Consider the following 8,601-nt stretch of genomic DNA (forward strand, 5'->3'; position numbering starts at 1 on the left):
TTGAAAGATCTGTACTGTCAAACTATATTTATTTGCATTTAATTCTCCAAAGGGATAAGAGCATTACTATACCAATTTCGTATTTCCATCCAAAATGTGCAAACTCTGCTTTCTTGGCCCATACAGTCTTATCCCAAATAAACCGTATAATCTCCAAAGATACAGTCAGTCTTGATTATATAGATACAATCTACCATATTGTAGATTATTCACAGTAACTATCACTTACATGATAGCATTAAGGGCTTTAAACACACACACACACACACTCTCTCTCTCTCTCTCTCTAATTCTCAAAGTTACTATTATTTTCCCCATTTTAAAGATGAGAAAAGTGATGCACTGTGAGACTAACTAGCTGACCAGCATTATAACACATATCATAATCATATAGAATTTGTAAAAATATTAAAATTATTAATAGCTGAAAATACCAATTAGAAGGCTTCCATCATTTGGATGTGCAACAAATGCTTCGCTGGGTTAACCGTTAAGTAATGACTTGGCCATTCAGCTGTGAGGCCCAGTAAGCATGGCAGAGCTGGTAAGGCCATGCAACCCACAACACAGCATCAGGGTAAGAAATAAAAAAGCCAGCAAGTGGGCATGCAGCAAGGGTTTCAACTCTATCTGAACATTCCAAAAGAATAAGAGAGAATTTAGGACAATCTTAACCTCCGATAACCTCTGAGCCTCTTTTTATCCCTCAATTTATATAATGTTTAATGTTACTAAATCACTGCACAGGAATTATTTTTAAATGTTTACATAACATTTGTAGAATGATAAACATTTTCCTAAACACTTCGCAGGTTTCTGAGAAAGCATTTACACTGAGATTTGTTGTTACACTGACGTCCTTCCCAAACTCACCATTATTCTAGTAATAGAGAATTGATGCTACTAGAAGCAGCCCCCAAGCCCTCTCCGTCAAATGATCTCCCTCCCCTCTCCCAGCTTTTCCACTGCTGACCATCCCACCACCCTGACTTCACATTTCTCAAGTTCTGGTACACACACTGTACACACTGCCATTCCAATGATCTACCCATGTTGAGAGAAATGTCTCAGGATCAGGTGGACTAGCACCACTTCTCAGACTGCTGCTGCTAACAGGACAAACTTTCAGTGGTCTGAGACAAAAAGGGGGTTAAGAGAAGGGATTATATATTCATTTTTAAATGAAACACAAATTATTCAACTTACAAGATCATCTTTTATTCCCGGGTTGTCCTAACTTATTCTGTGTTAAAATGTGATAATGACCAATGCTTCATTTTCTGTATCGTCCTCACTGGCCAAATAAAAAGTCAGAAACCCAGTCAATCCCTAAACCTAAGGTTAGGGTAACAAACACTAAATCTACTATGTATATATGTAGGGTGGAGGACTAGCCCGGGCAGGAAATAAAGGAATAAAAAACTTTCAGAGGAAGTACATACTTCTACATTTAACAGTGACTACTGGTCCAGTGAACAAGCGCAAGCAAAATGAAACCACAAATTTCAGTATCTTACTCAGAAAAGATTACAAGCACTGAGGCGGATGACAAATTTGACTTTTAAAATGAAAGCAGGCCAAGCGCGGCCTGGCGTGATCCTGGTGGATCACGTCTGTAATCCCAGCACTTTGGGAGGCTGAGGCAGGCAGATCACTTGAGGTCAGGAGTTCGAGAACAGCCTGGCCAATATGGTGAAACCCCGTCTCTACTAAAAATACAAAAATTAGCCGGGCATGGCGGCTGGCGCCTATAATCCCAGCTCCTGAGGAGACTGAGGCAGGAGAATCGCTTGAATCTGGGAGGTGGAGGTTGCAGTGAGCTGAGATCGCGCCATTGCACTCCAGCCTGGACAAGAGTGAAACTCCTTTTCAAAAAAAAAAAAAAAAGGTAGGCCAAGCGCAGTGGCTCACACCTATAATCCCAGCACCTTGGGAGGCCGAGGCAGACACATCACTTGAGGTCAGGAGGTCAATACCAGCCTGACCAACATGGTGAAACTCCTCCATCTCTACTAAAAAAAAAAAACACACACACACACAAAATTAGTCGGGAATGGTGGCAGGGTGCTATAATCCCGGCTACCTGGGAGGCTGAGGCAGGAGAACTGTTTGAAGCCATGAGGGAGAGGTGGCAGTGAGCCGACATCGCGCCACTGTACCACTGCACTCCATCCTGGGCAATAAAGCGAGAGTCCATCTCAAAAAAAAAAAAGAGTCAAGTTACGTAAAGCACTTAGAACAGTGTCCGGCACTTAGTAAGTGCTTCAGAAGTACTGTCATAAATATCAAAGGACTGGAATGAAAATTATAAAAATTCTGGTAATAAAAACTTCCACAAAGTTATTTAGAAGTACAACTTCTGCTCAGTCATCATTGGAGTATAAATAAAAAGAAAGAAAAGTACAACCATTTTTCCATAAAGTGCATGAAGTTCTGTGTGACATTTCTAGACTTCTTAATTTAAATGAGAAAAAATCACATCAGAAAAAACCTGAATCCAGTTAGAACACCCACTGTAAGACTCCCGATTGTTTGCAAATTTGCTTCCAAAACTCAGGAATGCACTACTCAACTGAGGCCGCATCTGAGAGCACACACCCAATACTTCGCCAATGAAAGAAACTTTCATCTCAGCTGTACACTCAGAGACCAGGATTCCTCGCCTACATGTTGGTAAAACCCAACGACGCATAGCTGAGCAAGTCTTTCACCTAATGGCACATCAAGCTTCTACTGGAAAATTCACACCAAGTGATGCCGTCACCACACAGCATACAGACACAGTATTTGCACTCTTCCTATCCCCTCCCCTGGGATCCAGACTCAGCCTGCTCACTCTGAAAGCTTTCTCAGTTCATCCTGCCATTTGCCCCTTCTCCCAAGCCACCTCTACACCCGGGGGTGAATTATTAAAAAGAACATGTTTATTGATAAATACATCACTTATTTGCACACAAGTTATCCACTTCCTTGCTACTCAAAGATAGTCCCTTGTCCAGAAGGACGTTATTAGAAATGTACAATATCAAAATGTACCATAGGCCTACTGAACCAGAAAATGCATTTTTAATAAAAGTCCCAAGTGATTCCTACCCACATTAAGGTTTGAGTGTTCTGTGATACTGCAGATAGCTGTACAAATTAAAAATTCTCAAGTTGACAAATGAATTCAGAGATATGGTATGAAAAGTACCAAGACATAGAATCTCAAAACCCCAAAGAGAAAAACCAATATATAAATGAATTTCTTTGCCACCGATAGCAAAGGTTTATTTTTCAACAATACCTGTATTTATTGCTTCCTGCTTTAAATATTTTGTACAAGAGCACACCACTTACAAAGGTTTACAAAAGAATTACTGGGTCTAGAAATTCCAGTGCAATCTGCTCCAAACGTGTGAAACCTGCATGTTAAAATCTTAGGATTTTGTCCAATTCAGAGTTGACAAATGAACTCTTTCCAGAAAGTTATTATTCAAACAAAAAAAAAATCTACAGGATGTTAACTTTAAACACAGATTATATAATTCCTGTAACTAAAGCGAGTAACTAGTATCGAACAAATTCTAGGTCACTTGTAGAATCGAATCTTGTATTGAAGGTCTGTGTCTGTTTTTCCAGGAAAAGTCGGGGTGGGGAGCGGGATTTGCCCTCCCTACGAAGTTTTGTTTTGGCTTTTTTTTTTGTTCTTTTTCTCTCTCATCCTGAAAGACCTCACTTTCTAACGTGTGAATAAACTTAAGTCGTACTAAATCCAGGTCACGGTTCCTTTCCTCAAAAGTGAAGTTAAGACTTCTCTCTTCTAAACACTGTATTTTTTAAGGTTTGAGCATTCCGTGCCCGCTTCGCTTCCGGCCAGGGAAGGAAGCGTGCGTCCCGGGGCCCAAACGAACAGGGAAATTTATCAAGTAGGAAGTTGAGCACTAGTCCAGCCGCCAGGCCCTGCCTTTACTGCAGCTAGCCTTCCAGTCTAGACCCCGACCTCCCGGGGCAGGGAAGGCAAGTAGGCGACAAGCAGCTACCCCGCCCAGCTCACCATGTCCGCCCGGGAGCTGACGGGTCCACCCCTCCCGCCATCCACCCCCAACGCTGACTCCCAGGCGCACAAACGGGGGGCGGTGCGGCAACCGGTCCGCCGCGGCGGCGGCATCCTCAGGCCCTCCCGTGAGGCGGCGGCGGCGGCGGCTGCAGCAGCGGCGCGAGGGGAGGCGAAACGCGTCCTGAGGCTGAGTGGGAGGCCGGGGCGGGAGCGACTGCATGTGGGGCTGCACTGGAGGAAGGCGGAGGCGTTCAGAGGGCTTGGGCTTTTTTACAATCATCATCATTATTTTGTTTTACCTGTGGCGCAGAAGGGCTCCCCAGCTCCTATTCCCTGAATCCTCCTCCTCCTCCCCTCCTCTTTCTCTCTCTCTCTCCCTCAGTCTGCCAGGCGCTCGCGGAAGCGGCCGGGCCAGGCCCGACCTGAAAGAGAACCGGGCGGGAGGGGGTGGCGGCGGTGACCAGCGGCCACGTGACCACGCTCGCGCCGTAACGGCGGCCGCCTCCTGCCGCGCGCCCTCCTAGCGCTCCACCTCTAATAACCCCACAGCCCGCGCGCCTGGGAAGCTCGTGCGCAGGCGCCCTCCCGGGACCTGAAGTCTGCGCGCGAGCGCAACGCGCTCGCTCTTGGATCCGGGTTTCTGGGGCCCGCGAGGCGCGAGGCGCGAGGCGCGAGACGCGAGTAGGTGGAGAGTGAGCCGCGGGCAGAGCTCTCCTTGGCTGAGCCGGCAGGCTGCTGAGCGCATGCGCCTGAGCGCTTTTACTCCTCCCTTCACTCCCTGGTTCCAAGCGGTGCTCGGCTGGAGGCTGGGAACCACCTCCTGGGTCTAAGTCAGAGGTTCACATCCACCAACTACCTTCCCAGGATTGGACTGAGAAAGGGAGCAGAGGGTCCCAGGAACTCTCCTGAGATCCTGGCTGTCCTGCCAAGGAATTTATATTTCCTTGTCACAGGTAAATGGCCTTCCATTCCACATTTTTCTGTAACTGAGTAGGCTTCTAACTCAGCTCATCTGTCACTTTCTCCGTGAAACTTACCCCCCTCTACTTTAGAGGAGTCACTAGCACTTTGTGCAGACCTACCTTGTAGTACAACCCATAGAAAAGATAAAGGTTAGGAGTTATTTTTTCACAAACCCACAATACTAGACTGTGGCTTCTATCTTTATCTCATAACCTTGGACAGGGTCTTGAGTGTTTTATCTCTCTAAAGGTCTGATGACTATCAGAACACAGGTAATGTCTAAAACGTTGTATCGTTGCCCTTGGCCTCTGCATAATCGTGATTTAAGATCCCCTTTAACCCAAGCACGTGGGAAGCTAGTGTTTGTTTCTCCAATATGAAAGCCTTTAAATCGTAATGCTAATTAGAGTGGTAAATGCTTCACTTAGTAAAAGAGATTTATGGTATTTTATTAGCTTATCTTCACAAAGAACTCCAACGAAAATTGATACTGTTTAGTCCAGAAAAGGAAACCAAGTCAGAGAAACGTCAGATTTCTGAAGGTTATCTAGCTTCAGAGGAAGGTGCCTGTGTGAGAGACATTTGTTTGTGGACAAACACCCCACTTCACACGGGGATCCCTCTTTTTCTGTTGCCCCTCTTTCTGTTGCAGAAACTGAACACGTTAAGTTAGTGCCTGTGGCCAGATTTAATCAGGCCAGATTTATTTATTTGTCAAATAAATAAAATGTAAAACCTTCCTAATTGGGAGTTCTGGCTAGACCAGACATCATCACTATTAGACTGGTGAATACTGAGATGACAGTCAGGAAATGGGACTAGCAACAAAATGACAGAAAATCCTGGGATGAATGTATATGAAGAAATAGGATGAACAGGGGCTTCTGAGAAACTAGGAAAATGACAACCCTCAAGATTCCTTTCTCACATGTTTGCAAAGTTGATGGACTCTTTTCTGCATTTACCACTGTATACACCCACGGAGTGATCCCACCTCATAGTTTCAGCTACCACGTAGGTTACGCTAATGGCATCCCATTCTAAATATTCAGCCCAACATTCAGACCCTCTGGTAGGTTATTTTCTTATGGCCCACGATTAACTATGCCTCCCAATATTCATGCCCATGTGTAGTCCTCTCCCTTTGAGTCTGGGCTGGACCTGTCACCTGCCTTAAACAATCAAATACGGCAAAAATTACTCTCTGTCACTTCTAGGCCTAGGCCTTAAAAGGCTTTGCAGGGCCGGGCGCGGTGGCTCACGCCTGTAATCCCAGCACTTTGGGAGGTCGAGGCAGGCAGATCACAAGGTCAGGAGATCGAGACCATCCTGGCTAACACGGTGAAACCCCGTATCTACTAAATTTACAAAAAAGTAGCCGGGCGTGGTGGCACACATCTGTAGTCCCAGCTACTCAGGAGGCTGAGGCAGGAGAATGGCGTGAACCCAGGAGGCAGAGCTTGCAGTGAGCTGAGATCGCGCCACTGCACTCCAGCCTGGGCCACAGAGTGAGACTCTGTCTCAAAAAAAAAAAAAAAAAAAAGGCTTTGCAGTGGCAACTTTTAAACTTTACCAGAGACTCATAGGAAACAGAAATAGTTAAGAAATTCCGCCACTTTTTTGTGTTCTCAGAAACCACGGAGACCAATCCTTCTCCATATTACTTAAATTTTGAGACTCCTTGTCCACTTTCTCTGATAAAACTAGTAGATGACCTATGACAAGACCAAACACATACCTTTCCTTTTTTCCTGAACCTGTGGGGAGGGTCAGTCACCTTTCAACTTCCTGTTTGTCTCATGAATGATTAGGATTAGAACTTTTTCCCCCTTGAAATTAGGTAGAGATAAACATTTCCTAGCTGAGAATTCTCTGATTACAAAAATCATCCCAACTGTAATAATCTTACCTGTAACCTGTCTACGCCTCCCTGTGAAAGCATAAGGCCGCCAGGCATAGTGGTATACTGTACTCCCTGTCCTCCCAGCTACTCAGGAGATTGAGGTGGGAAAATTGCTTGAGCCCAGGAGTTTGAGAACAGCCCAGACAACAGCAAAACCATGCTCTAAAATAATAATTAAAGTATAGGGCAAAACCACCCTGCTGAGACACTCTGATCTTCAAATCTGAAGTACTCTCCCTAATGTAATTTCCTGAATGAAGTCTATTTCCTCACCTGTTTGGTTTTTAACTTTGACAGCAGCTATCATTTTTGCCGTTTGTGGGAAGCACCGTGTAAGAAATCCAGCTACTCTGAAACTACCACACTGTGAAGAGTCTAACCAAGCCACCTGGAGAGACCAAATGGAAGAAAACTAAGGCCCCTGGCCAACAGCCGCAGCTGTGCTCCTACTAGCCAGTCAGCACCAGCCTGCCATGCATGTGACTGAGACAGTCTTGGAAGTGGATTTTCCAGCCCTACTCAAGCTGCCGCAGCTGACACCACATGGAACAGAGATGAGCTTTTCTCCCCAGTGCCCAAATAGCAGAATTGTGGGAAAATAAATAAAACAGTTGTTGTATTAAGCCACTAAGTTTTGCTGTGGTTTGTTAGATATCATTAAATAACCAGAATAGACCTATATATTCAGCTGCCTGCTAGAGATGTGTCCCGAGTCGTCTCACAGGTACTTCAAACTCAATCTACTTGAGTTTTTCAAATACGCTTCAAACCTGACCTTTTTCCTGTGTCCTTTCCCCCATACCCCCTGCTGGTTGTGCATTTATTACCCTAATTCCCGAAGCAGAAAACCTGGGAGTGCCCCTTTACTCCTTACCCTGCAATATTCAGTCACCAAGTAATCAGCTTTCTTCTCCAGTCCCCAAAACAATTCTCACCTCAGATCCTCATCATCTCTGTCCTGAACTATGAGGATTAATCAAGTTCTTCCGCATTGCAAAGAAAAGTCACTCAGGCATCTAGACTACCTTAGAGGTTTATTATCAGGCAAGAAGTAAGGAGATGTCGGAAAACAGCCCAGTCATCTCCCATGACCTGCATCCTGATGGTTCCCAGACTAGGAAGCCCAGGTGGCATCATAAAGAGCCACAGCAATGACCCCATCCTTTAGGCTACAACAGTAGCTGTAAGGATCCAGCTTCTCTCAGGCTTCTCACGTTCTTACTCCCCAAGAGACAATCTGAGGGACCTGTTAGTCCCCAGTCAATACAGAGCACCCTGACAAGGCAGAGAGTGGCCTGCAATCTAATTTAGAAAAAAGAAACAAAAGTAATAAAGCTGATGATTAATAACTCCTTAAAATACAAACTTTGTATAAAAATTCATTTTGAGTTTTGTTATAATAGCATTAGAGTTTAAGGTAGAAAAATTAAATGTGAACTAACTTCAGCATTAAAAAAATAATTGTGGCTGGGCGCAGTGGCTCACGCCTGTAATTCCAGCACTTTGGGAGGCCGAGGCAGTCAGATCATGAGGTCAGGAGATCGAAACCATCCTGGATAACACGGTGAAACCCCATCTCTACTAAAAATACACACACACAAAAATTAGCTGGGCATGGTGGTGGGCGCCTGTAGTCCCAGCTACCCAGGAGGCTGAGGCAGAAGAATGATGTGAACCCGGGAGGCGGACCTTGCAG

At 45.1% G+C, this 8,601-nt stretch overlaps 1 protein-coding gene and 1 long non-coding RNA gene across 12 annotated transcripts in view; one reads left to right on the forward strand and one right to left on the reverse strand.

Moving 5' to 3' along the window:
- The window catches only part of TBC1D5 (TBC1 domain family member 5), a 567,416-nt gene extending 562,967 nt beyond the window's left edge, over positions 1–4,449 (reverse strand). For 8 of the 11 annotated variants that reach the window (XM_073023630.1, XM_073023626.1, XM_073023629.1 and 5 more), the window contains exon 1: positions 4,339–4,447. The gene's annotated coding sequence lies outside the window, so the exon portion shown is untranslated. Of the gene's footprint in view, positions 1–4,338 lie in introns of all 11 variants that reach the window. The other 3 variants (XM_073023627.1, XM_073023624.1, XM_073023631.1) reach the window with 3 other exon arrangements.
- Positions 4,450–4,684: 235 nt separating this feature from the next.
- LOC140713499 (uncharacterized) lies at positions 4,685–7,529 on the forward strand. Its single transcript, XR_012095599.1, has 2 exons — positions 4,685–4,992; positions 7,203–7,529. It is a non-coding gene; the product is annotated as an uncharacterized lncRNA (long non-coding RNA).
- The last annotated feature ends 1,072 nt before the right edge of the window (positions 7,530–8,601 follow it).

Source organism: Chlorocebus sabaeus, chromosome 15, assembly GCF_047675955.1.
Source record: "Chlorocebus sabaeus isolate Y175 chromosome 15, mChlSab1.0.hap1, whole genome shotgun sequence".
In the NCBI taxonomy this organism is placed as follows: domain Eukaryota; kingdom Metazoa; phylum Chordata; class Mammalia; order Primates; family Cercopithecidae; genus Chlorocebus; species Chlorocebus sabaeus.